This window comes from Habropoda laboriosa, unplaced genomic scaffold, assembly GCF_001263275.1.
Source record: "Habropoda laboriosa isolate 0110345459 unplaced genomic scaffold, ASM126327v1 scaffold126, whole genome shotgun sequence".
In the NCBI taxonomy this organism is placed as follows: domain Eukaryota; kingdom Metazoa; phylum Arthropoda; class Insecta; order Hymenoptera; family Apidae; genus Habropoda; species Habropoda laboriosa.
In genome coordinates this window covers 1,377,484-1,386,391 of record NW_017100288.1, presented here as the reverse complement: position 1 = coordinate 1,386,391, position 8,908 = coordinate 1,377,484, and the positions used below count along the sequence as shown (strand labels likewise).

The 8,908-nt window shown below is 37.8% G+C and overlaps 1 protein-coding gene across 1 annotated transcript in view; it reads left to right on the top strand.

The window, feature by feature from the left end:
• The window catches only part of LOC108573724 (diuretic hormone receptor-like), a 114,497-nt gene that overhangs the window by 1,160 nt on the left and 104,429 nt on the right, over nucleotides 1-8,908 (top strand). The window lies entirely within an intron of this gene.

The following is an 8,908-nucleotide window of genomic DNA, read 5'->3' as shown; positions in this document are numbered from 1 at the left end:
TTAGAAAAAGAACAGTGTAGATACTAGGATTAGTATATACGTATGAAACGAGTTTATATGTAAGTGTTATCTTTGTTTGTTTGTCAGTAACTCACGTTCGTTACGTGAACATTAAAATCCCTCCTAAATCACAACAATATCTCGTTCGTACGTATCTTCGTAGTTTGATTAATAGCGGATACATAGAATGCAGTACGCAAAAAGCGATCTGATACGATCTACCAATTTACGCGAAGCCCTGAAGTAAACAATTTTTCACTCGCTGAATTTTTCTCCAATTCCGTTTACACGTTGAAATTTCTTCAGATTTTCCATCCTCTAACCAGACGTAAAGGGAGAAGGAGGAATTTTAAGGTAAAATTATTGTATTAGTCTGATAGAAACTCGGTTCAACCAACAGCTTCGAACAACTTACAGCAGCTACGCTATGAAATTTCAAGAAAATCTGTTTCCGCTATGTTAATGGCCGCGTACACGCGATTACACGGAAAATTAAAAATGCGTTTATACGATAACACACGGGAAAACGTGTACGAGGGAATTTCAAGCAAAACTAATTAACGTGCGTTTTATGAAATAACTAAGCATGTACGTAATTAATAGCCGCGTTTACTGAAAGTTACATGATTCGTTCTCTCCAACATCAAAGCCAATATTCTTCTCGAAAGAAGTATTTTTTTTGCAGATTTGCATTTCTCTCCGCCGTTTCGTTCTTGAAACAGTACAATTACGGGTCAGACTGCAGAAGAAAAAAAAGAGTATCTTATTTCGACGAATCGATAAATTAAAGTTAGGGTTAGATCTTTTCGTTCGAGACCGAAATAATTCGATTCTTCGAAACTCAATTGAGCAAAGTAGGAAAAGATTGGCCGGTATTTGGGTCAATGGATTAAAGGGGAAAGGTTTGAGAAGCAGTTATCAAATTTCCAGCCCCGAAGTGTGCGTCGATTTTTCGAGGATTTTCCGATGATAAGGGTTGTTAGGATAATACGATCGTTTTATAATTTATTTCGTGGCTTCGAGTGTGTACCGGGTGTCCTGAAATGTAGCACTAACGATCAGAGTGTGATTCTTCGTGGCGAAATAATTTCTCTTGGAAACAACAATTTGAAACTTTCTAGAAATAATGAATAATTCAGAGGTAAAAGAAATTTCGTAATTAACGAAATACTATATTTCGAATAAATTCTATCCCACGTTTGTTTATTTTTATTTAAAGAGACAGCTGCTTTTTGCATTTCCAATAGATTATAAATCGATGCGACAAATTTTTGAATAAAAATTCTGAAAGACTTGGAAAAATGTTATTTTATATATTTTTTTACACGAAGAATCATACTTTTCGCGGGACACTTTGTGTACGTCGAAATTAAGACGTAAATTTAAAGTATCATCTTACGTAATTAATCCTTATGTCGCGCGTAATGAATTATGCAATGAAATATCTGGGTACGAGCGGTTCTAAACTATAATTATTACTCCATATCGCTACACCTTTCGTATTGTTTCGTGTTATATAATTAATTGATTGTACGATGACATAACACATCACAGAGTTAGATTTTGCCAGACATTATTATTATACAGGGTGTCTGTTTTATCTCAATGTAGCGAAATATCTTTTAAGGAAGTGATGTTAGGAAAAAACTGTTTTAACAAAAATTATTTGGTACGGAGGGGGACATTATGTGGTATAAATATTTTTTTTGTACCGGGTATGGTGGGGGAGATTTCAAAGTCAGTTTAATTTTTTTAAATGGAATGCTATATTTTTTTATACATAATATGATAGTGTATGTTAAGACGAGTCCAACGAGGTGCGAACAAAGTCATTTAAAAAACGTATAAAAATCACTGCTTTATACTTTATCTTTCGTATTCCACAACACTGATTTTTCTTCATAGAGAGTGATTAAATCGGTGATTTCATATCTCCACTAATTTTTTCTCCTGACATTTTTTACTCGCACGAGAGTTCTGTCAAGAATACGAAACTGCTTGGTGTTTGCAAAGCAACTGTTTATTCGAGTCGTAACTCTCAGAGAGTTGAGCGGTGCTCCCAGACAGTCACTCTCAGACGCAGTGTCCACTCGCGAGAGATACTCTCGAGAGCAGCTCGCGATAGTTTTACTCTCAAAAGGACAGTGTAACGGTTTGAATTTAAAAGGGGCGCGTCTTTTTACCGTGATCGGCGTGCGTCCGCCGATCAGCGACCGCGCATGCGTCGGCTGAGCAGCGCTGGGAGTGGCGACCGCGCATGCGCCAAGCGAAAAAAAGTATGGCGTATTGTATTGTATTAAGACCACGTGCGTGGCGTTTGTTCTCGGTTTTGCCAGTGAAAGTGATATAAAATCAGAAAATTCTTTTCCCGCTAACTCTTTTCTGTGCGCGAACAGACAGCTAGCTTTATGTTTGGCTCGATGTATGTACAGCGACCTAGGCTCGCGATTGTTATGTTTGGCTCGCAAGAAATGTCACGAGTTCGAAGTTAAGGCCTAGAATTTTTCCCAGAACAGTTGCGAGCGTACAGCGATCAGAAATCGGGTAGGACGACTCGTCCTCAGTCGGTGTTTACGTGGCTGTCGAACGAGTGCCTCGACGAACGTCGCTTATACTGCGCGATTATAGTCTTGTAGGGAATACATCGAGCAACGCGTTTTCGATTATACTTAGCATATTCGTTCGTGTGAATTAAGTGCCGCTGCATACAAGAAGCTAGTGCACCGAATTCAAGTACACAACGAACAGTTCAGCTTGGGAGAAAAATGAAACGAGAAGCGTGTCTCTGCGAGCTACACAGCTGCAGTTTCACGCTGTGTGTATACGTATAATTAACTGTGTCACACGTTTTATCTTCGATCCTTTTCACACGTCTATTATCCGACAGAGTCGTTTATATTCTTATTAAACAAATCAGGAATCTTAATTCCTGTAATCAGATTTCTTCTCTGTTCGTGAAAAGAAAAACTATTATTGCGACTTTACATTTTAACGGGAGAAGCAGAAGTGAATTGTAAAAGAATTGTACAACAATATAGCGCAATAGCGTAGGTGTATAAATTAATTCGGTGTCGTTTCTCGCAAAGTTTTGACGGCTTCATCGACTAAAACCTGCTATTTTTTTGCTTTTAGAGAGAGAATTTCTCAGTTACTCGATAAACCCAAAATAATGGAGATCATTTCGAACATTAAAATTGTGTTAGATCGTTTGCAAATAAACATCGAAATTCGTGAAAAAAAAGGCGTTAAATTAATTCGTATACCTGATATTAGATCGTAGAGAAATATTTGAACGAAAATACTGTAACAACGACATAATGATTTTACCGGAAAAAAGAAAAAATTTGAGAAATGAGAAGGTGCTTACGTTTTTTTTTTTTTTTAGTCAAATTTGAAGGTTCGTTGGAAATATTAATGAAAATTATCAAATTCTACACGAACTTACGGTATGACGTTAGGACAAGTCGCGTGCTTTTATAGCACGTATAGAAAAATTAATATTCGAACCATTCGCAGCCAACTCGCATAACTCATTCAGCCGCACACTTCACATATCGATCCGTTTCAAATACTTCCCTACATTTTCCTCTTTCGTTTTCCAAGAGATAAAGAGTGCAATCTGTGTTCCACAAAAAGGAACACTTTCACTGAAATCTTCATAAACATTTTTTTTTTTTTTATTTACTCTTTAACGTTACATCCTCTGTCAAGGTATTAATAACTGCATTTGCACGTACCTTATAAATAATGAAGCAGTAACAATATTATTTGTACGATTATTCGAGTGTCTTCGAATTTGGAACAGTAGCAAAGTTCGATAATGATTCCGCGTTCAGTTTTTCGATAAGGTGTGAAAGTGTAACATCAAAGTGACCTATCTCGTGTCTGGTTATTTCTACCTGTTCTTTCCTTGCCTCGCAGGTATTGTTAACCGCATACAAAGTGTTTCGAGCTCGCAATTTACACGAAACGTTATACCTGTGCAGTGAGAAAATTAGCAGTGGCGTGAACGTTGCGGCTGAAGTTATATCGCGATTCTCTTGCACAGAGGAAACTCGAGTTTTACGGAAATCAGCGTCGCCGGAAGTCAAGCTTGAAGCGGCGAACGCCCGTTGTGTCCAATTTAATTAAATCACTAAGCAACCACGAACTTCGTTCTTCCTCTCTCTCTCTCTCTCTCTCTCTCTCTCTCTCTCTTTTTTCGTCATCTTCCAGTTTCCCTCAGTGAAAATGAAAAATTTAACAGCTCTCTGTACACTCGGCAGTATTGTCGAGGGTGTTTCCCCCTTTTGCTCGGTTTACTTTATTCGAAATCACGTGATTTCATCTGTCCGTCGTAGTGTGAAATTGAAAAACTCACAGCTGCGGGGATCGCGAACCCTTTTCTCGATGAATGTCGACAACTGGTGAATAAATATCGTTTGTAAATAAGTGACAGGATGTGTAAAAAACGTGTACGACGAATCAATTTGCAGGATTTTTATGGGGACGAAGAACTAAAGGTGGAATTCGAGTTTAGACAGTCGATTTCCTGATTTCTTTTCTAGACGACGAGGAAAGTTACAATATTGGTGTTTTATGTATATTCATCTTTTGACTGCGTACAATCGGTGGTAAAGTCCTGAAATGTTTGCAATATTCAGAGTTACCATGCCGTGGAGTGTGAACATAGCTGGTGATTTTACTTCGCCCAGAAAAAATTGAACCGAACGTTCTTTTTAATCCTTAAAAGTGTCGCTGTTGCACCAACCACGATTAGTTGAAGTCAAAAATACTTTTTACTTTTTCCTCCGGTTTTCGTAAGTTTCAGATAGCAGAAAAGAAGCGAAGTTTTGAAAATATTGACTTGATTTTGGGTGAGACGATAGCTATGGAAGCTCTGAGTATGCAGTTTGAAGGGGAAAGCAATCGGTCCAATAGTTCTCGGGGAAACCTTGGGAGAGACTTGGAAAACTTGATTTCGAAGAAAATCGCGTTGAAGGATTTTCGGGAAAAATCGTTCGACAGAGATATTCTCCATGGTATGAGGAGTGCAAAAATGTAAAAAAAGAGGAATATCGACTTTTTTTTTTACCACGAAAAACAGAATGCTTGCTTTAATGAAATAGCTTTTGGATTTCTGTGTTACGATGTGAAAAGGAAGTTATCGACAGAAACGGTAGGGGCAAACGCGAGATCCTTTGGTTTTGATCGATCTACCGTGGGTAGCCACAGAAAAGCTCATTCTGTGTGCATGCAATCACACAAATATCACGTAACTAGGAAAATAATTGAAATGAAAGGGGTACATCCATCTTCGAGTTACTTTGTAACTTTTGGTTCGAGCACGAAACGTGATGTTGCGGAATTTGTAATCAGGAGTTAGTTGTAACGGAAAGGGACGAATTTCTGCAGTATAAGAAGAGTGTAAAAGGAGTTAAACGTTGGAATATTAATTAAAAGAAAGGCAGGCACGTGATAACATATTACATTTTTCACATTTTAACTTACGATTTTCACATTTGAATTTTAGATTTCTCTTCGATTTTCCACCATCGCTAGTTTCTAGCTTTGAACACGATTTTCAGTTTGTTTCTTCAATCCTCTTTACCGCCAGGATTAATCTCTGATTTTCATTCCCCAGTTTTCAATTTTTCGTTGCCGATATTGGTTTAATTCTTCGAAATCTCCGTACCGAGTTCGCATTATCCATTTTTAATTCTGCCTTGAAGTCGCAGCTTTCGTCGTTAATTTTCAATTCTCGTTCGACAGTTGCTTCATATTTCAGGTTTGAAGTTTCTAATAGAATTTCTGTATTTCATATGCCAGTCTTCAATTTTTAACCCTTAGATTAGCGAATCTTCAATTATAATAGATCGCTTAAATTTTAATCCGTTCGTTATTCACTTTTTAATTAGATTCCCCAATGTCTCATTCCCAAACTAGTTAAATTTTCATTGTGCCACTGAAGTTATTAAAGAGGTGCAAATATTTACCCAATTTTCTACAGAGCTCAACGAACTTCAACATAAATCACGTCGTGTGTCAGCCTTTAATCTGGTGAATTTTTCGTTTGAGAATTTCCACTTTTAGAGCCTCGAATCAGTGAAATCTCATCGATAGATACAAGGATAAGGGGAAATTAAAATTGACAAGATGAGATAAATTGAGTTTCTTTCGTTCGATATGTTATTATATTTCCACAATTGTAAAAGGGTAATCCCACGTTAGTCTGATAGATTTTTATTTAGAGAATGTTCACTTTGAAATCCTCGAATCACTGAAATCTCATTGATAAATCTCAGGATAAGGGGAAATTAAAATTGATAAAATGAGATAAATTGAGTCTGTTTGAGGGTTAACTGCTTCCCACGAACATTCTTTTTAACATTAAAATCGACAACAACCCCTCGAGCTAATTTCTCCCGAAAACCACGCAACCAACATTGGCGGCAAACGAAGATCTAAAGGAGCGGCACGATCTCGTTCTCCTAAACGTCTTATGCGCTCACCGAGACGGCGCGCGGCGTAATTTGAATTCACCGTTCAAAGAAATCCTTTCTCAGAGAGGAAACGAAGGAACGACGCGAAGGAGGGAAATGTAGTAACAGTCAGTGGTAAAGCTTTAGAATCGCATTTCTCTTTCTCTCTTTCTTTTTTTTCTCTTACCCAGCCACAATCGATACGTCTGATGGCTTGTAAACGTCAGCACGTTCCTAACGTGAGTAGCTTCCGCTTTAATGATCCTCCTTCGTCTCTTTTCTCCGTAACGCGTAATCCATAAAACGACCAGGCGCATACATGCACAGAGGATCGAGCCTTCACAGGAATATCAAATCTCGATTTATATACGCTAGAATCGGGTGTTACTACACATCTGCCTCGTGAAATACGAGTTATGTCGAGCTACATTCGACCTACAGGGTGTCTGGTGTAACGTAGAAAAGGGGTGAACCTAGGATCGTTTGGAACATTCTTAGAACGAGGAATGAAGTTTGTTCGTTTGTCGTATGAATAATTACAGCACCTGAAATCGTACTAGCAGGTAGTATCTATTGTACAGTTGTTTAAACAAATTTTCTATTTTTCAAAAATGTAAGGAAGAATGGGAAAAACTTTGACGACTTTTATGTAAATCCTGCCACAGTGAAATTTAGCAGAAAAGAAGATGTAATAATTAATAATTAGGCACATTTAGGCTACACATAACTGCATTCTAAGCGAAAAATTTTGCCGTACTGTAAAACTTGCCAATAAAATTTCACTGATTTTATTTTATTTTATTAGACTGCCAGAGTGTAAAATCCTAGAAATAAGAGCACCAATCAGCTCCAAATGCAATATTTAACGAAATATTTGAAACAGAAGGAAACCTCGAGGAAGAAATTGAACCTATCTGCTTTGCACGAGTTCGCGATGCAACGCGATCAACTTTAATGCAACGCGATCTATTTTATTAAATACGGCGCGTTAATGAAGGTCGTAACTCTTTACTCCGATGTTTCGACACCGCGTATCGTACAGTGTTTTTCCTTACGATCGTTTCCGGAGGTAAGGAATGATACTTGAGATGTGTCTTTTGGTTTTACTTGTCCTCGTGAAGTGTCTTTTTTGAACTCTTTATTTTGTGGTGGTGCTTGGGTATATATTAGGTCGGTGTATGTTCTGATTGGTTGGACGTTGAAGGTGGTGGAAAAGAAGGTCTCGAAAAATGCGGAGATGTGATTGGATATTAGGAAACTGGTGGAAGGAGGACGTGAGGGTGAAGGCGGTGTGTAAAAGTTGAAATAATTTGGGAAAAACCCGGAAAGGGGAAAGGGATAGGAAACATGACCAGGATGCGACTTGAACTGCTTTATGATAGGGAAGGAATTTGTTAGGGGCTAGGAAGACGGCTGGAAAGGACTGTTTATTAGTTTATGATGTGTTACTGGCCGGTGGGCTGCGCGACCGGACAAGGACAATCGAACACTATCCGTAAAATAAATCTTTATTGTGAAATAGGGAATAATCACCAACTATGATCGCTAATAACCAAAATTTTAAATATTGTATGTTAATTTTGAAATATTATACGTTAATTTTATATATTACATAAAAGAATGGTTCTATTTTCAAAAATTCGAACGCAACAATAATTTCCTCCTTACGCGTATCCTCGCAATGATACAGAAGAGACTCGACGTGGCTCTATAAGTAAAAATCCATTGATGTCAAGTCCAGGGATCGTGGTAGCCAAGTTATTACACGATTACGAGCGATCCAGCAGGGATATTGGTTTTTACTTTTATTTCACTGGTTATCCTTCACTCTCTAATGCGATATATCCAAACAGCGATATATGTACACTGCCGGCCAGAAGTTTGGAATCACCTCCCACTTTTCATCAATATTATATCTGCTGCTAATTTTTTATAGATCTGAAGTTTATCTCGATTCTACATTTATCAATTTATCTCACATCAATTGACTCGAATGATAAAAAATTCTCAAAGTCGCTGACTTTTTTCTGGAAATTTTTGTGCAAATGCTCGGTAACTCCAAACTTTTGGCCGGTAGTGTATGTAGGTATATAGTTTGCAGTGATTTCTAATTTTTCTGACCTGATATTACGTCTGTTCGGCGATCGTGACGGTATGAAAAAATGTTACTCTATATTTTCCAATTTATTTTCATTAGTTCGAAGACACCCTGTATATGTTCCATAACCGTAACACGCGTCTTCAGCATCGAACGTCGCCTCAGTTTTCGTGAACGCTAATTGAAACGTTAATTTGTTTGACCTTTTTTCCATTTCTCTCGCAGCGAGTTTCGTCCACTGGAATCGAATTAGAATCGATGACGTGTGTAGTTTTTTCCATAGAATTCAGGTGGTATGTTAACATGGCGGTGCAATCAGTCTTGATACGTATGGCTGTGTTTTTCAGGG